Source organism: Chlorocebus sabaeus, chromosome 3 (assembly GCF_047675955.1).
Source record: "Chlorocebus sabaeus isolate Y175 chromosome 3, mChlSab1.0.hap1, whole genome shotgun sequence".
In the NCBI taxonomy this organism is placed as follows: Eukaryota; Metazoa; Chordata; class Mammalia; order Primates; family Cercopithecidae; genus Chlorocebus; species Chlorocebus sabaeus.
Window position 1 is genome coordinate 3866094 of NC_132906.1, and position 19808 is coordinate 3885901.

The window sequence follows — 19808 nt, forward strand, 5'->3', positions numbered from 1 at the left end:
GAAAGCCATAGAGTTTTTCTGTAGCAAGTCACTGTTTATGGAAGAGGAGACGCTTTATCTGCATCGCAGTTCCGAAGATTCCACTCTGTTCCAGTCATTGTTGTGGGCGCACTTTCGACATTTGATTAAGAGCCATAAGGGTGGCTTCCTCCACCCACAGAAAAATTCCTTTAAGGACTCATGAGACCATCGACATTTAGCAGCTGTTTGAAAGACTGTTTAGACTCCTGGATGATGATGGGGAATTCCTGGAATTACGGTCTTGGGCAGGAAGGGAACTCAAGTAGGAAAGTCAGCAATCTAAATTTCAAACCCCGGGGAACCTTCTTTGTATATAACCTGATGATCTCCTTCGCTCAACACAGTGCTTGCTGAGTGAAGGAGTGTAGTGGAAAAGAAAGTTAATAATCCCTTGAGCTCTGGATAAAAAATAAAGTAGGAGACCAAATTTTCCATCAAACTGGTTGGGTCCAATCACTTAATGCAAAATACTCACTTCAGGGTCTGTAGCACTTGTTGATTAATGTACCTTACAGATCTTAATAAAGTGATCAATTCAAGCAGTGTCTTCCCAAATTTTATATATATTTAACATATATTGCTGCATGACAAACCAGACAACACTTAATAGTTTAAGGCAACCGTTTTATTACTCCCCAGAGTTCTGTGTGTGGACCATGGTCACTTGGGCCCTAGTCTTGCGATGTCACCTGGACCACAGTCATTGGGAGGTTCACCGGGTGGAAGGCTCCATGACAGCTCAGTCCCGTAGCTGCCGGTGGGTATGGCGTCTATACATGGCTGCTTGTATGTGTGGCCTGGGATTTTCACAGCACAGCAGCAGGGTCTGAAAGGCAGAGTCCTAGGAGTGATTGTCCCCAGAGAGCCAAAGCAAAAGCTCTCATCAGTCCTCTAAGAGACTGAGCTGACAATGGGCACAGCACCGCTCTGCCATCATCTGTGGCTTAAGCATTCACAGGGCCAGGCTAAATTCAGGCTGTGGGAAGATAAACTCCACTTCTCAATGAGGAGAGTTCAAAGCAACTGTGGCCGTCTTTACCCATCAGCTTTCTTGCCAAGAAATAGAGCTCTGCATGACACATCAACTTTTGTTTATTTAACATTTATCTCAAAATACATGAGTTATCTGGCAAATAATATCACATTCATAATAAAATTCTAAGAAATTAACATCCTATACTTTATTGGGCATTGTTTATATATATATATATATATTTTTTTTTTTTTTTTTTGAGACAGAGTCTCACTCTTGTCACCCAGGCTGGAATGCAATGGTGCCATCTCAGCTTATTGCTACCTCCACCTCCCAGATTCAGGCACTTCTCGTGCCTCAGCCTCCCGAGTAGCTGAGATTACAGGTGTGCACCAACACACCCAGCTAATTTTTATATTTTTAATAGAGACGGGTTTTGCCATGTGGGCCAGGCTGGTGTTGAACTTCTGGGGTCAGGTGATCTGCTGCCTTGGCCTCCCAAAGTACTGGGATTACAGGTGTGAACCGCTGTGCCTGGTCTGTATGGTATTCCTAAACCCCCTCGTTTAGCTTTGGCCGTGGAGACTTGGAACAGAAGGTTAGGAGCTTCACAGGCCACAAGGACAGGTTGGTTTTCTGGGTTCCTGGGCACATAGCCTAACTCAGAAAAAAATAAAACACACATGAGAAAAACAGGCCAGAAAAACCTGATTCACAGGAGGCATGTCATTGAGTTGTACTTAGTTTATATAAAGTAATGGTTCTCTTCAAACCTGGAGTCTCAGGACCCCTTTATGCTCTCAAAAACGGAGGATCTGGCTGAGCGAGGTGGCTCACACCGGTTCTCCCAGCACTTTGGGAGGCCAAGGCGGGTGGATCACTTGAGGTCAGGAGTTTGAGACCAGCCTGACTAACATGGCAAAAGCCCATCTCTACTATAAATATGAAAATTAGCCGGGTGATCATGGCTCACGCCTGTAGTCCCACTACGCAGGAGGCTAAGGCTGGAGAATCGCTTGAACCTGCAGGCTGAGGCTGCACCGAGCCAAGATTACGCCACTGCACTCCAGCCTGGGCGACAGAGTAAGACCCTGTCTCAAAAAAAAAGAAGAAAGAAAGAAGGAAAGAAGGAAAGGAAAGAAAGAAAGAGAAAGAAAGAAAGAAAAGAAAGAAAGAAAGAAGAAAGAAAGAAAGAGAGAAAGAAAGAAAAAGAAAGAAAGAGGAAAAGAAAAACCTTGAGGATCCTATGTACCTTTTGTTTCTGATGGGCTAGATCTACTAATATTTACAACACTAGAAATTAAAATGGAGAAGTTTCAAAAATACATATTCACTTTAAAAGCACAATAAAAATTCCATTACATAAATTCCTTATTTTTATGAAAGTAACTACATTTTCCAAAGCCCCAAAGACAATGAGTAAGAAGAACGACAGTGTTTTGGTGTTTTGCAAATCTCCCAGGCCAGGATTAATGGAAGACAGCTGGACTGTCCTTATCTGCTTGCATCTAGGTTGAGTTTGTTACAATGTGTTGCCTTGGCTGAAGTAGAGGAAGAATGTCTGGCCTCCAAGAGGTATGGAAGTGGAATAAGGAGGAGTGTGTAAGCAGACTTTTTAGATAATGGTGGGTTAGCTTGAGTTTTCTAGTGTGGTTTCTTACTGGTTAGGTGCACTGTAGAATCTGGAACAGACACCTGAACGTTCTTTAGGTGACTTTTAGGGATGTTTTAGCCCCCCCACCACCTGGGGCCCACAGGGATACACCCAAGGACGAGATCTCTCTCAGCCTCGAAGACATTTGCAGCCCAGCCCTGCTGCTCCTTCCTGCTTCTCTAAAACTTCACAATTCTGTGAGATCATAGACAAATCGTGTCTCTTCTGTGAAGGCTGCCCTCACTAAACAAGAATTATCTCTTTCTTTTCTCAATTCAAATATCGTTATTGTCTGTACCACTCATTTGGCCCTTAGTAATTGCTGTCAATTTTTATTAATTGATTGATTGAGATGGCACAGTCTCGGCTCACTGCAACCTCCATCTCCTGGGTTCAAGCGATTCTCTCACCTCAGCCTCCCGAGTAGCTGGGACTACAGGCGTGCACCACCACGCCCAGCGAATTTTTGTATTTTTAGTAGAGATGGGGTTTCACCATGTTGGCCAGGATGGTCTCAATCTCTTGACCTTCTGATCTGCCCACCTCAATCTCCCAAAGTGCTGGGATTACAGACGTGAGCCATCACGCCTGTCCGATGCTGTCAATTTTAAATTAACTGGCAGATAACCACTTGCTAATTTTTAATTAAGCTAATCGAAAACAGATTCTTGACTAGTACTTTTATTTATTTATTTATTTATTTATTTATTTATTTATTTAGAGAGAGTCTCGCTCTGTTGCCCAGGCTGGAGTGCAATGGTGCAATCTCAGCTCACTGCAACCTCTGCCTTCTGGGTTCAAGCGATTCTCCTGCTTTAGCCTCCTGAGTAGCTGGGACTACAGGTGCACACCACCACAACTGGCTAATTTTTGTATTTTTAGTAGAGACAGAGTTTCACCATGTTGGCCCAGACCGTCTCAATGTCTCTTAATCTGGAGTTCATGGATTAGTTTTTTAGGGGCCCATGAACCCCCAGAACTTGTAAGTGAAATTGTGGATGTCTTTGTATATATCATTCTTCAGAAATATTACTACTCCTTTCCCCCCTGTAAAAGGTTAGTAACAACTAGGCTAGATTTTTAAGAAATATACACTCTGGTCTTTTTTACAGTTTTTAAACCCAATATCTGCTATAATGGGATCAGAAAAGGCCACACCTACAAAAGCAAATTCTTCCTCCATTGTGCCAGTGGGCTTTAGTTCCTCTTTTCTGTTTACATTGGAGTCCCAACCCTCTGGTTATTTTTGCTATTCCAACATAGTCTGTGTTGGGAAGGGAGTTCTTACTCTATTTCCTCCCGTGCACACAGCGGTTCGTACCAGGGAAGCAGGACATATCACTGCAGCACTTCAGCAGGGAACCTCTGTTTGTGCTCAGAAGTAACACAGCATCCAACACAGGGTCAGCAGACATCTTCGGTAAAGTGTGGAGAGTAAGGATTTGAGGCTCTGCGGGTCACATGGGCTGTGTGGTGATGACTCGGCTCTGCCATTGCTGCACGAATGCAGCCACAAACAGGAAAGTGAGTTGGCCTCTCGCATCCAAAGAACTCTGTTTACAGAAACAAGCAGGGGCTGCACTTGGCCCATGGGCTGGAGTTCGTGAACCGCTGATCTAATTCACAGCTCACTAGAACAGGAGTTATAGTTATAATAAGGAAGCACAACATCCAGAAATTGGGTGGAATCCTGGGACTCTTAGGACTTTGGATTCCATCGATCATAGGTAATTCTAGTCTTGGCTAAAAGGGAGCACACAAATCCAGAGAAACCTGCTCATCCCAGGCAATGGCCCAGACAGGCAGCCCCGTGACACCCGCAGGGAAATAGGGGCAGTTTTGTGGTCATTGCTCCAGCGCTCACATACCTTCTATCGGAGACGATTTAAAACGTTATTGTTTACACCACCACAAACCGGGAGAGTGCAGGCTTCTGTTAGAAAATCTGGATGGCTCCCTGCTCTGCCTCTCTGTAATTAGCGAATCTTTCTTTCTCTGCTCCAAGCACACAATGAATAAAACGTTCATGGTGTATGATGTCACCACAGCACTAGAAACACTGTCTTGATTGTTCCACTTTAAATTCTGCCTTTGCGCCTGGCTGTGGCTGCAGCTGCTGGTCATCCCTCCACCAGCTACTACTCACTTACCAAACTGGTGTTGACAGCTCCACCTTTGCAGACTTTCCCGGCGGGAGGAAAGCCTGCTGGGAACGGACATAGTAGGGAGAGCCTCAGGGCCTCCTTCACAAACACAGTGGAAGCAGATTTGCAGCTTCCCACAAGTTGAATCTTGAAAATATGCAGAATCAGAATTCTGCATCTGGCAAGTCAGAATTTAAAATTTGGCAAGCACTTTGACTTATTTAGGTTTCTTTTATTACCAAGTTCATCAAAGGGCACTTTTCTTTCTCGCTCTCGATAGGAATTCTTGGGTCTTGAGCGGTCGTGTATTTGTTCTTGCTCTGGTTGTTCTTCCTTTTGTCTCTTGCTGTTCCGTGGACTGGAGGGATCTATAGATGGTGCGTTTCTTTTTCTGCCTTTTGTAAGTTGCCATTTGTTCTCCCAATCCTGCACATGACTGGGGTTGGGGGAATTCTGTAGTTGGCTTTGTCCATTGTTTTCTGTACCAGAACTTGGTTTAAGAACAGCTTTCAATGCTGTCATAATGACACCACGTTTGCTCCAGGAAAAGCACACTTTGAATTACCTCTAGCACCGTCCCCACCAAAGACAGGCCGAGCTCTGACCTTCCCTGCTTGGGCCACTCACTCCTATGTATGGTGAGGGCCTTTCTGACCGGCGGAGCCAGGCGGCATGCAGCTGCCCTAGAAGCAAGAAGACTGAAGCCGGGCAATGTTTGGCCAATCACAAGCACCATTTGGTGAGGTGAGCATACTCAGATGACCATTTCAAGTAGCAGTTCCTCTAAAACTTCCACTAAAGGCCATTCAGCAGAAATCCCCCAAACACAGACAGGCTTGAGATGCTGGGTGGCCAAACCAAATGGCGAGTGCCCTATGCCAGCCAAACAGGAGAGAGTGTAAGTCAGGGTTCCGGCCTGGGGAGGAGGGAGATGACCTCCACTGAGTGCTCTCTGTGCATCCTGCTCTGGACAACGGCCCTGCGTGTCTCACAAACCTGATTTTTCAAATCAGAAAATCAGAGGCTTGAGAAGTTAAGTCCTGAGGCCTCCCAGGTGGTACATGGCTCAGCCAACAGCGTCTGTCTATATGTTTTTAAGAGCATGCCCCAGGTAGTCATTAGAGTATGGAGTGTAGAAATTCACAGCACCACTTTTCACAGGAAACCAGGTGTAACTATACTTTTGTGTTCTACAGACACGCAGAGGGGTTGGAGAGGAGGCTACCACCAGGACACTGGACATTGGAAGACCAGGGTAAATAGAGCCTCGGGGTCCGGGGAGACAGGGGTCTAGGACACAGAGCCTGCCAAGCACCAATTTTGTAAAGTTCAGTTTTAATGAGGAGAAATGACCTGAGGAAAATCCAACTAGGCCTCTTCTCCTATGGATCCAAATTGTACCAATTGAAAGGGGGAAAAGGGTGGCTTCAAGGCACCCCAACTTTAAATTTTTTAGTAGTCTGAGGCTCTTCTCTTCAGCTTTTGCTGGTTGTTTGCTGTCGTTCCTTTATAAAACCCTTCCCAGTTTTTGAGGATAGAGGTTGTGGTTGGCCCCATTACAAGCATCTTTTGCTCAGATTAGAGCACCACGAACTGAAATACTGCAGTATTTTAGGGAGGGAGACCCGGAGACTTAGCGGGTACGAACAATGAGGCCAGGTGCTGGTGGATCACATGGTTACAGCTGCGTGTGGACAAGCACAATTAAGGCAGTTTTACTGTGAAACAACAAATACAGCAAAATCACAATGCCTGCCTGTGCTCTTATCTATAGGAACATTGTGGGATGGGGGTAGGATGTGGCTGAAATGGTGCAGCCCTATCCACTTAGCTTGATTCAACCCACAGTAGCTCCAAACCACACTGGAAAATGGGAGAAGCTTATTTCTTAAGTAAAAGGTGGCATGTTTTGAAGAATCTCCTGGCAATTTAATTGTTATATAAGTTATTTGGATTTTTAATAAAGGAAGTTTCAACCTGAATTTTATAGATAAAGGGTTTTTGTTTCTCTCTCTCTCAAGCCCATTTTCCCTATTGACAAATTTTAACCCAGGTCAGAGTAGCATAATCTATGATGCCTGTGTCCAAATTAAATGATTCCGAATCAGAATCTCACATGTAAATAGAAATCTCACAGGGTGTAAAAGATACCATCATAAATTAAAGCTAAACAAAATGTCAGTATCAGTTTCATCACCAAATACCTTGTAGGTCTAAGGTTGAACGATGTTGGAAGCACAGATGAACATGCAGTTGTGCCAGGAATCATGGTGATGTTAAGAAAATGTTTTCTTTTCATTCTTTTTCTTGTTGATGGGAAAATATCTATCAGAAAGTAGAAAAGAAGGGAGGTGAGGGCTGGGCTTGGGGAAACAGGTGTCAGGATGAGTGGTGGATCAGGGCATCCCGTTTATTCTCACTCAACCCACGAGAAGGTCCCACACAAGCCATGTCTAGAAGGAAAGTGGAAAAGAGTGAGGCAGGTAAAGGAAGGCTGACCTCAGCCGAGCAAAGGGCAGAGAGGACTTGGCCACCAATGGCAGCTTTGCAAAGAGCAGGTGGAATCAGAGTGAAGCGTAACAGTCAACTGGAATGTATCTGACCCACGGTCCTTGCCTTTTCCTCATCCTGTTTGAAAAATGTTGCCTAAAGTCTGTTTAGAAAGTGTACTGGGGAATTCCTTACTCTTGCTTCGTGTAGGGCACAGAGGCAGCCATGTGTGTCACATGTCAAGGCAGGTGGACCAACTCGAGGGGCAGCGCAAGCTGCGTTCAGGCACGTTTGCTGAGAAAGCGTGGTGTCCTCTGTGTCACAGGAGTGTCGGCTGTGACCACCTAGTGTGGGTTGTGAGGGACAAAGCAGGTTCCAGAAGGTCGTTCTGTGACTCTTTTCTTACTCCTAAATCTTGGGGAGACACTGTTTGCCCTGAGGCTCATGGATAAGCTCCATTCGTTTCAATGGAAATGTTCAACCCTAGTTGAATGGGAGACACAGGAAAAATGAACATAAAATGTAAAGGTTCAAGTTGGAAAGCCAATGATGCAGTTCTAGCCTTTGTGGAAAGATCCATAGGCCTGTTTCTGAGATGCCGCATGTTCACGGTACTTCCGTTTCCAAAGCAAACCAGGCTGTTGTGTGAAGCCACTGGTGCCGATCCTCACGAGTCACTGAGATCAGAGACACAAGTGCACGTCCGCCACCGTGCACTAAGCGTACGTCCACGCCTGTGCGCTAACTCGCTTCTCAGAGCACTGACTCACGGGCGGTCTCTGGTGTATTAATCACCGGGGGTAAACCTCACTGAACTAACTCAAAGGGGAGAGCTTCTCAAAATGCATAGTGCCTGCATATAACTGGGAAAGCTTGAGAAAGACAGAAATCCCTAAGCACCAGTCCCAGAGAGGCTGCCTCAGTTGGCCAGCTGTGGAGCCCGACAATCTGCATCTTACCAAAGCTCTCCCAGTTCGTTCTAACACATGTGGTCTGAGAATCCCGTGTTGAGAAATACCACTGGAACAGTGCATTTAAAAACAGTTCCTCAGAAGCCTACTGTGTAGGTTTACAGTTGACAGGATGATGCAAATGTATAAAAATCTCTCTGTAAATACATCCTCAAGTGGCCTGAGTTGATAGTGAACCCTTTTGCAGTGTGTGTCTTAGTGAATAACGCCAGTATTGGCTCAGTTGAGTGGAACACGCACAAACTCATTAAATCTCAAGTGTGTGTTTCAGGTGTTGGCGAGGTCACATTTCTCCTTCAGCTTAGGTCACGCAGAGGAACATCAGCAGCGGCCAGCCTGGGTGTTGTCCGCGCCACCTCTCTGGCTTGGTGGCGCATCACTCCTCTCTCTTAGCTGCCTCGCCTTGGACATGCGTCTTGGCTGTGACAAACACGCAGGGGACTGTGCGGCTGGAGTAGTGGGACGGGGCCTATTAGCTGCCTCGCCTTGGACATGCGTCTTGACTGTGACAAACACGCAGGGGACTGCGCGGCCAGAGTAGTGGGGCGGGGCCTAGGAGTCCAGGTGCTTATGTAGTGGATGCTGCCCTTTTTTGTGGCCAAACACTGCGTCCACTTCTCCCATCTCAGCAGCACTGGTCCCTGAAGCTTGATGGATTGGGAAATCATTTGTAGCAACCATGGGGATACTCAGGAAAAGAACACTGAGAACATTGCACCTCCCAGGTTCTGGGCCTTGATGGACACACACACACACACACACACACACCCATGAACGCACACTTCTGTGTACATGCATCTTGCACACACACAGTCTTGAGCTCACTGGTAATCTCCAGCTTAGAATTCACCATTGTCAGCTTGGAGAAAACAACATGCTTTTCTGGAGAATAAAGGCCTCAGTGAATTTGTCCCCAAATTTTATGTCTCTCATGACTTTGAGGGAATTTTTTGTTGTTGTTTATAGCCTTATGCCAAAGGGAAAGGACAAAATACTGGGCATGGCCTGCTGGTAGTGAAAGCTCACATTTTCGTGATTCTCTGTGGATTCATCACACACTGAGATTTTCTACTAAATACACTTCCTGACTCTATTGGAAATGACTGTAAGTGGAACAAATGGAAGTCACCCTCAAAATAAGGACTGCCAGGAGAATAGGGGGTGGCAACTTTAACTGCCCCACCACCTTGGGAAGTGGCATTGGTTTTTTTCTATTTTGATGGTGCTGCTTGGAGGCAAGCTGATGAATGGACACTGGTGGAGCATTTTGCTTTTCACAGGGTGCTCTGACCAGGAGGCAGTCAGGGAAAGTACTCATTCCATTCCTTCCATGATGAGAAGCTAAAGCCTGGGAGGTGGAGGGCATCTGCCCTGGCTGGGGAGTGGCTTCCTGAGCCCGGCCCAGAGCTGCTCTGCTGCAAAGCCACACCACAGCGATGGCCTCGTGGGCCTCTGCTGCCTTTGTTTGTTTGATTTAATTTCTTCTTCTTCTTTTTTTTTTTTTTTTTTTTTTTTTTTTTAGATGTAGTCTTGCTCTGTTGCCAGGCTGGAGTGCAGCGGTGCTATCATGCCTCACTGCAAGCTCCACCTCCTGGGTTCAAGCGATTCTCCTGCCTTAGCGTCCCGACCGCTGGGACTACAGACACCTGCCACTACGCCTGGCTAATTTTTGTATTTTTAGTAGAGATAGGGTTTCACCATGTTGGCCAGGATGATCTCGATCTTTTGACCTGGTGATCCGCCCGCCTCGGCCTCCCAAAGTGCTGGGATTGCAGGCGTGAGCCACTGCACCTGGCCTGTTTTTGATTTAATTTTCGATTGACACATGACAATGTACAGGGTACAGTGTGATGTTTCAATACATGTTTACATCGTTTAATGATCAAATCAGGGTAATTAGTGTGTCTGTCATCTCACACTTGCCATTTCTTTGTGATAAGAACAGTCAAAATTCATTCTTCTAGTTATTTTGAAATATACATTACATTATTGTTAACTATAGTCATTTGCAATGTGCATGAACCTAGGGGACATGATGTTAAGTGAAATAAGACAGACGCAGAAAGACAAATACTACATGATCCCACTCGTATGTGGAATCTTACAAAAAATATTCATCTCCTGGAGACAGAAAATAGAATGGTGTTTTCCAGAGGCGGGGGCGGGGGCGGAGGTAGGCAGGGTGAAGAGAGGTTGGTCAATGGGTACAAAGTTACAGTTAGATAGGAGAAATAAGTTGGGAGCCTTTTAAAATTCAAACCCTCCCTTTCTTCCTTTATTCTTTTGTGTTTCCCTTGAACTCACTCTCTAAAAATAAAATCCAGGGCTGCCGAGTTTGTAAGATTTTCCTCTTATAATGACATTTTTGAATATCACTCTATGTATAATTTGTATCACTCACTGCCAATCCTTTTGACAAAGTTGTATGTTTCTGTGGTATTCTTCTTGGAAATTTGTACCTGAAAGATTGTCTTCTTTGAATAACTGATCTATTTCCTTTTATCAGATAAGATTTATGTTCTTCTTGTCTTGCAGAAAGCTTAGAGCTACATTTAATATTCAACCATGACCTTTGTATTATGTTTCTTCTCCTTCTATGAGGCTTTATGTTCTGCATTTTAGCCTTATTTTATATGCACCTTTTCCTTTTGGAAACAGGCATTTTGCGTAAGCATTTTTTTCTCTCAGTTTAAATTGCTGTGACGTGAAAACATCAAATGCCCTAAACAAGCTGTAAGATTGTTAAATTCAATTAGGTAGATCACGTAATACAAGTTTTTTAAATTATCACGACTATTGTAGAGTAAATGTTGTTATGGAAGAAATTTAATGTGTAAAATCACACTGTAAACAATACCAGACTCATGACAAAGGGTGATGAAATAAAGTCAGTCCTCAAGGGAAGCCGAGAAGTTCAACGGAAGAATGCTAAGGCTTCATTTTAGCTGTGGAGAATCACTAAGCAAGTCCTATAAAATACATGGGAAAAGATCGTGTTTGCTCTACACAGCGACACAGGCTGAGCCACAGGGTTGCTGGGATTTGTTCCAACTGCAGGCTCTCGGCCCACCGGGCTGCCTTCCTCACCTCCTCATGGTCAGGTGGGACGTGTGTGGTCTCAGACGAACTGATTCCATTCTGAGCCTCATCTCCCTAATCTGGAGAATGGGATCATAGTACCCGCCTCAATGGGCAATGTGGACAATTAAAGTGATTTGTGAGAAGGGATTAGCACAATGCCTGGCACAATTTTCCTTCAAACTTGAATTCTTCTACCTTGTAAAAAATACAAAGCCTTGCATGTTCTGTTTCATGATAAATACTGTGCAGAGCCATGCGTTAGTTTTTTTTAAAGTTTTGCTGGAGTGTGTCACATACACAGAGAAGCATCTAAGTCAAGTGTGTAGCTGCCTGGATTTTGACAGTGAACACTCATGTACTGGCATTTAGGTTAAGAAACAGCCTCAGAAACTCTCCTCCTGTCACCTCCTAGTCAATTTCCCATCCTAGGAAGGTTCCCACTATCCTGACTTTTAAGACCATAGATTTCTTTTGCCTTTTTTTTTTTTTTTTTAAGAGTCAGCGTGTCGCTCTGTTGCCCAGGCTGGAGGGCAATGGTGTGATTATAGCTCACTGATACCTCTGACTCCTGAGTTCAAATGATCCTTCTATCTCAGCCTCCAGAGTAGCTAGGACACACCACCACAACCAGCTAATTTTTAAATTTATTGTAGAGATGGGGTCTTGCTATGTTGTCTAGGCTAGAGTTTTGCCTGTTTTTGTACTTTACCTAAATGGAGTCATACGGGGTATACCCTTTTGTATCTGGCCTCTTTCACTCAATATGTTTGCAGGATTCATCCATGATGTGTGGGTAGCAACAGTTTGTTGTTAGTTCCTGTAGCTGTATAGATGTCCAATGTATAATACCAAAATTTATTTATGAATTGTACTGTTTATAGAAATTTCGGTTTCCTGTTTGAGGACTTTATGAATAAAGCTGCTATGAACATTCTTATACATCTTTGGTAAACATACACCCATTTCTATTGGATATATACCTAGAGATGTAATTGCATATTGATCAGTGTAATCACCAAATCCTTGTTGCCCACTGCAGAGATAAAATCAATTCACTGAGACAGCAGTATTGCAGTAGAGAACAAGTTTAATAAACAGGGCTAGCCAAGCAGAACAGGAATTTATTACTTTATCACTCAAATCAGCCTCTCTGAGAACTCAGAGGCTAGGTAGGAGTTTTATGGCTAATTTGGTGAACAGCAGGCTAGGGAAAGGGTGCTGCTGATTGATTGAGGATGAAATCAGAGGGGTGTGGAAAACGGTACTGGTGCACCGAGTCCACCTCAAGGCGGGGTCCACAGGACTGGTTGAGTCATGAGTCACGGGGTCAGGTGCAGTCATTCCTTTGCCTGCCAGAATGCAGAAGTCTGAAAACATCTCAATAATAATCTTAGACAAAATAATAGTAGTGTTATCTATAGGAACAATTGGAGAAGTCACCAATCCTGTGATCTCTGGCCACATGACTCCTAAGAGGCAAGGAATTATAGAAAAGCAAGCCAGAGAACATTTAAGCCTTCCTTTTAGCAGAATTCACACTCCTCCCGTAATATTGTGGCCCTCCATTCATTTTACAAAGGCAGTTTCGGTTCCTGAGCAAGGAGGGAGCTAGTTTCAGGGAGGGACTGTTACCATCTTTGTTTTAAAGGTAACAAAGGCAATTAGCTTGTGAGAATAGAAGCAAGATAGAGTCCGTTAGGTTAAATTTCTCTCACTGTTACAAATGTTGCAAAGGCCGTTTCATCAGCTTTAGTAAATCCTATTAGTTTTCCAAAGTGGCTGTGCCAATTTATACTCCCAATATAGTGTGGGAGTTCCTCTTTATTGTTATCAACGCTTGGTATTTTATCTCTTTTTCATATTGGCTTTTTCACTTGTATTAGCAAGGGCTCTCCAGAGAAACAGAACCAATAGAATCTGTATGGATACATGGAAAGAGACTTATGATGAGGGACTAACCCATGTGATCATGGAGACTGAGAAGCACAGGATCTGCTGTCTGTAACCTGAAGATGTGGGAGAGCTGGTGTAGTTCCTGTCTAAACCCAAAGGCCTGAGAAACAGGGAAGCCAATGGTATCGGTCCTGGTCCAAGTCCAAAGGCCCAAGAACCAGGTGCATCAATGTCCAGTGTCCCAGGGTAGGAGACAGATGTCTTTTTTGCCAAGGTCACTCTCTCTGATGCCTTTCTGTTCCATTCCTACCCTCAAAGGATTGGCCAGTACCACCCACATCAGGGAGGGTGCGTCTTTACTCAGCCAGATGGTTCCAGTGCTAATCTCTCCCAGAAATACCCTCAGCACACCCCAGAAATAATATTTCACCTGCCACCTGTATATCACTCAGCCCAGTCAAGTGGACACAGAAAATTCACTGTCACACATCACATTACAGTGTAGCGATACGTCAGTATGCTTTTAATTTACACTTTCCATATGACTATTGCATTTTTAGTATTACCTTATATTGTTTAGAAAATAAGATACAATATAACACACAAAGCGAACATGTAACATATAAAGCAAAAGCCAATAAAAATATATAAACAGAACTTGGCAAAGCACAAATATTAATGAATGATTTTAAATATTTTCATGTAATAATTTAGTAGATCTAGTAAACTAATCAAAGATGAAGAGGATCTTACATTCATAATTTCATGTAATAATACATATAAAATTTACATCCTACAAATATAGAATCTATAATTTTTTGTCCTTTGTACTTTATGAAATTTGTAAAATTCAATTAGGTTCTTGATGATGAAAACATTTCAAATAGTTCAGGAAAGCAGAGATTTTAGAGCCATCAGTCTCTGATCAGAATCCAAAAAATAGATAAATAAATTGTATAGAGACCCAAGCTCAACTATTTAATATTAGGGCGCACTCTCATAAAGTGTCCTAAGGCAAAGGAGAAGTCAAGGCTGAAATTACAAGTTATAGAAATAGCAGTTCAAACTAGGAGACCTCGTAGCAAATTTATCACATCCAGGTAAAGTTGTATTTAGAGGAAACAGCTTCAAATACCTTCTTTATTATAGAAGAAAATGAAAACTACAAGTTAGAATTCATGTTAAGAAACTCAAAGAAAATGACAAACCAAACCAAAAGGACCTATGAAAGGAAAGTAATGGGGATATAGGAGCTCATATTGATGCAGCAGACACAGGGGCTGCCAAATGTTACTGAAATTCAGGACTAAGGTTAAAAGGATAAGAAATGCCTAAATTCTAACCCTGGACATGATGAGTCTGAAACAAGTGTATCGATTCTCCAGTTGTGTCGTCTCCTTTGCTGTAAGATATGAACAGCAGCAGCAGTAACAGCAGCAGTACAGCTGTGCCCAGCATGACAACGTTGTAGTCACCGATGCCTCGCATACAGGACAGCAGCCCCGTGACATAATCATACCACATTTCTATTCCTTTTCTACATTTGGGTGTGTTTAGATGCACGAATGCTTACCGTTGTGTTACAGCTGCCTACAGTACTCAGTACAGTAACGTATGCAGGTTTGTTGCCTGGGAGAAATAGGCTACAATGTGCAGCCTCGCTGTGTGCTGGGCTACATTATCTAGGTTTGTGTGAGTATACTCCCTACTGTTCACACAGCAGCAATGTCACCTACATTCCTCAGAATGTATCCCCATTAGTAAGTGATACATGACTGCACCTAAGATGGTATCAGTGGTCACAGTAAAGTTTAAAATGTAACATGTTGTAATGCAACTTAAGCAGTGCATGCAGTATCTAGGAGGCCTATATAGGGAGTCTGTTATACATATGCAATGATGCCAACCTCAGGCTACTAAAAACGCGAAACCGATGGGCTGTGAAGGGAGTGGATGATCTGTTTGTCAGCAAGGCATGTGCACCGTTGTGTAAATATCCTGAAGAAAGTACCTCAAGTGTCTATCATGCAGCCAACAGACAGTATCTGCAGGAGCCTTCACAAACCAAGAAGAGGGAAATCGGATTCTTTCCATTTGCAGACATTTTCAGACTCTTTCTTTCTTTTTTGAGACAGAGTCTTGCTCTGTCGCCCAGGCTGGAGTGCAGTGGCACAATCTCAGCTCATTGCAACCTCTGCCTCCCCGGTTCAAGCAATTCTTCTGCCTCAGCCTCCCGAGTAGCTGAGATTACAGGTGCCCATTACCACACCCAGCTCACTTTTGTATTTTTAGTAGAGATGGGGTTTCACTGTGTGGCCAGGCTGGTCTCGAACTCCTGACCTCATGATCCACCCACCTTGGCCTCCCAAAGTGCTGGGATTACATGTGTGAACCACTGCACTCGGCCTGTCAGACTTTTTCTGAACCATCTGGGGAAGTCACAGTATTGATATTGACCATGAATTTATGAGAAACTGTTAAGTATAGTAGATATTTAAAAATAGTTGATTTTTAGTTGGTAACAAAAGACTAAAGTCTTTAATGCACTCTAGCTCCTTGAAATCTGATAATGCTGATAAGTCAGTTTCCGGAGCCAGATTTACCCTTGAATCTGGGTAAATTTGACTTGACTCATCCTAACAAGAAATCAAGTATCCTTGTTATAAGAGGAGATTATCAAAACAAAACCAAAACAGACAGCACGGATGGGCTGCCTCGTGTTGTATAGGATTCAAGACCCAGGAGCCATCTCTCAGGGGCCACTGTCCCTGGTCAGGCACACAGACAGGAAAGGAGGAGGGACCCAGCTGGCGTCTGGTTGGAGCAGCACCCAGGACACAGCATGGCAGCTGGCCAGTTCTCAGCCCTGGGCAAGAATCCACAAGAGGCAAAGGCATTTTCTGTGCTGTGCCTCAGCCAGAAGTTCCAATGCAGGGATGTGGAAGCACTTTCTAAAACATGCCTTTGTCTTGCTCCAAATGCAGGCACCACGCACGATGCTGATGAGCACGGTCTCTGAGTCCCGTGCTGGCAGGACTTTATGGCCAAGGTGCCTCGCGCCACCCACCACACGTGGTAGTGGCAGTCATTTGTGGAACACTCAGACACCCAAATAAAGGGACAGGCATCCTAAAATGGTGCAGCTTTACCGTCCTGGGAGGCCTCACCCACTTCTCAAAACAATGTGCTGTTTGCTAACTTCAGTACTGAAATATTGGAGTTGTGTTACCTGAGGGTTTTCCAGCTGTTTTTGCAGGTGAGCATACTGTGAGCTTAGCAGGCTCTAGACCCGTATCTGCCATCCACGGGCTGGGTGGCTGTGGGAGCAGCTCTTTTCTTCTCTGGATTCCCCCACCTTCTATGAAGGTTACTGAGCACATGAACTCCAAGTGAGCACTGCGGGGGCTGGCCTCCTGAGATTCTCGGAGACCCTCGTTCCCCTCCCCAGTCTCCACGCAGCACATACCTTGTTGCAGAGGCCACCTGACCTTCCAAGAGGACATGAACAGCAGGAAGTGATTTCCAATCACGTTGGACAGGCTGTGCCTGCGGCCGGCAGGACTTCCTGGTCCTGGCATTTCAGGTGAATGACGCTTGTCTGCGGTTGAAGATGAAGCTTCCCCAGGTCCCTTTAAGGACTGCCTGGGCATCCCTCCCTTTCTCCTTTCAGCCCGCAGGTGTGCAGCCTGCCAGGCTCTCGCCTCCAGTTTCACACGCCCTCGCACCTGCCTGGGCGAAGGCACTTGGTGCCCTCGTGCACACCCCACCCTTAGGGGAGGAGGTTATGCCCAGCGGGTGGTCCATAGAAGGAAGCTTCCTCGTCTCCCTGCTGGTCTAGTAGAGTGGAGCCAGTGGAGACAATGCTCCCTGTTTGGGGATGGAGGGGTGGGGACTTACGGGTAAGGTGAAGCTGAGAAGAGATTACACAGAGGAGATGATATGAGGCAAATCTTCAGAGGTGGAAGCTTTAGGGGGAAAGTGGTAGCGATTGGAGTCAGAGGCAGCAGCGCCATGGAAAGTCCAGGCTGCAAGAGCCTGCTAAGAGTTACGTTCTCCAGGGCAGGGCAAAGGGAGGGTGCCCAAGGGACAGAGGAGGCAGTGGCCGCCAGCCTGAGGTCCCAGGAGTTCCCCGGCACCTGTTCCTCCTCCTCACCCCTGGCCCACCCCTGCAGCTCCTCACCAGGTTCAGACGTCCTGGCTCCGGTCCTCCCACCTCATCTGTGCACCTTGCCCGTCCTTTCGCTTCCTCTGCACGCACTGAAGCCCTACCAGCTGGTGAGGAGTCCCTGTGTTTGGAGGCGGGGTTTGGCTTCTCACACCGTCATCCTGCGCCGTGTCCAGGCTCCTCGGGTCTCTGTGCTTAACGCAATTCCAAATGGAAGAATGGGAGGAGGAGGCACGGCTCTCAGGAATCGCAGGCCTCAGGGGCACAGTTTGAGCTCCAAGTCCTTATTTCTTGGTTATCATTAAGAATTCGTTGTATATTAGAATTCTGAACAGGCCTGGTGGAGTGGCTCAGGATTATAATCCCAGCCATTTGAGGGGCCGAGGCCAGAGGATTGTTTGAGGCCAGCAGTTTGAGGCCAGGCTGGGCAGCGTAACGAGATCCCAGCTCTACAAACAACAACAAACTATTATTAAAAAAATAAAAATAAATTTTAGAAAATTCAGAATGACCAACACTTCCATTCAGGGTTCTGACTATTGATACAAAGAAACATATGTATTTTTTTCTTTTAAGCCCATGATGTGAGACGGTGATGTCCTGGGCAGTTGCGACGCGTCTCCACCACAGCACCTCTCCTCACCCTCCCGTCTCCAAGTGAAAGCCAGGCTGTGGACACTGGCCTGTTGACAAGAGAACATGGAAAATGGAAAGGACGTGACTTTAAGGACTCTTTGGACACAGTAGAGTGTGTCTAAATTTCTCAATAAAAGGCATATTTTATAAGCAGAATATAAATATTCAACATCCTGGCCTTGGCCCCGCGACTGCGTTCCTGTGGCGGGAGGCAGCCAGCAGCTCAGGGGCCTGTGCAGCCCTTCCCCGCTTCCTCCAGGGCATCCTGCCCGCCCCCCGCTGCCCTGCCCACCACATTATTTATAGGACATGTCTCTTGCTTTCTGTGGAAAATTGTTCCACTTAGCTTCCTGCAGGGATATTTTGGGACTGGGAACCTTGGTTTTTGATTTTTCCTTTCTCTACCTTGTGTAACACAGCTCTAATTCCCAGTTCTCTTGGATTTTCTCTTCTCTCCTGCTGCTCTTCGGGCTGAGAAACAGGAATGCTCTTTTGCTGTTTTGTTTCCATTTTCTGAGGCCTGTCAGTAGCTAGAGCACAAACTTGTTTTTCTCCCTGATATTCTTATTTTAGATACAAAGCATCAAGTGTCTGAGCGGCAAGAACATTTTTGTTTACTTGCGTTTTATAATCACGGAATTCGGGAGGGGTCTGGCAGGAGGGAAGGTAGCTCAGAGTTTCAGAGCTAGGATTCTGCCTCCGTGCCATGATCCACAAAGGAATGTGTGATAGAATTTGGAAAATCACTGCATTTAGATGCAAATACCTAGTGAACTCTAGGCCGCTAAAACTTCTCAACCACTCAGGCCATGGCTGATTCACGTGGAGTTCCTGCATAACAAAATTCAGGTAGAAATGATCTACGAGAAATAAGTACCAACGCCTCCTGTTGGAGATGTGAAAATGGGCGAGCTGTTCTTACCCAGCCGGGATCTCGGCTTTCTTACCTGGCTAGAGGTGGGGAGGGGGAATGCACTTGGTATCTAAGCACCCTTACAGGCTTCCCTTGCTACTACCTGGGTGGGAGTATTTTTCTCTATGGCCACTAGATGTCCCAGGAGCACCCACTTTTCGGCTGAGCTGTCTAAGACACCTGGGGCTCCATCCTGTCGTCCTTGGGATCTGCTGAATTGAGGAAGACAATGTTTGGGTTTCGCTTCTGTATGATTCTGGGGCTGCTGTCTCAGCCACTGAGACTCAGACAAGAATTTTAAGACACCAAAACAATCCCTTAGCTTTCTTGATGGCTGTTTGAAACCAACAGGACCATTCACATTTTCAGGAATGGATTCTTGTTAATGCCATGAAGTAGGAACTTACAAGTGGTTTTCCAAACATCAGTGAACTCACAAAGGAAGTGTTGTTATGGGGTGTCAATGTGCTTGAGGCATAGAGAGTCTGTAAAAATGAAAGAACCACAGCTGCCTCTCTGTCATTGGCCTGACGGAGGCTCCTGGGTAGCTCTGCCCTGCGGGGACACTCTGAAGAACAGGCACCCTGTGCTAAGGGCCACAGTGAACCATGGGGAGGGCAGCATGGAGGAGGAGGTGAAGAAGCCCACAAAGAGGGGTCAGGTCAAGGACACCATGAGAGATCCTTCGTCTGCCACTTCTAAGGCGGAAGCCCGGAGTTCCCATCACACCCCACAGCAACCCTGCAGCGTGAGACCACTGGTTTATTTAGCCAGGAAAAGGGGAGAAAAGAGGATGCAAGAAGACATGAGGATATTTCATATTAGCATCAGTGGTTCAAGCGATCTGGAGAGTATGTTAACAACAGG

General features: G+C 45.3%; 1 protein-coding gene and 1 long non-coding RNA gene across 2 annotated transcripts in view; one reads left to right on the forward strand and one right to left on the reverse strand.

Moving 5' to 3' along the window:
* SPATA13 (spermatogenesis associated 13) overlaps positions 1-19808 on the forward strand; it is a 318996-nt gene that overhangs the window by 44512 nt on the left and 254676 nt on the right. The window lies entirely within an intron of this gene.
* Positions 12404-18201, reverse strand: LOC140710646 (uncharacterized). Its single transcript, XR_012091744.1, has 2 exons — positions 16694-18201; positions 12404-12683 (listed from the first exon to the last, which is right to left on the reverse strand). It is a non-coding gene; the product is annotated as an uncharacterized lncRNA (long non-coding RNA).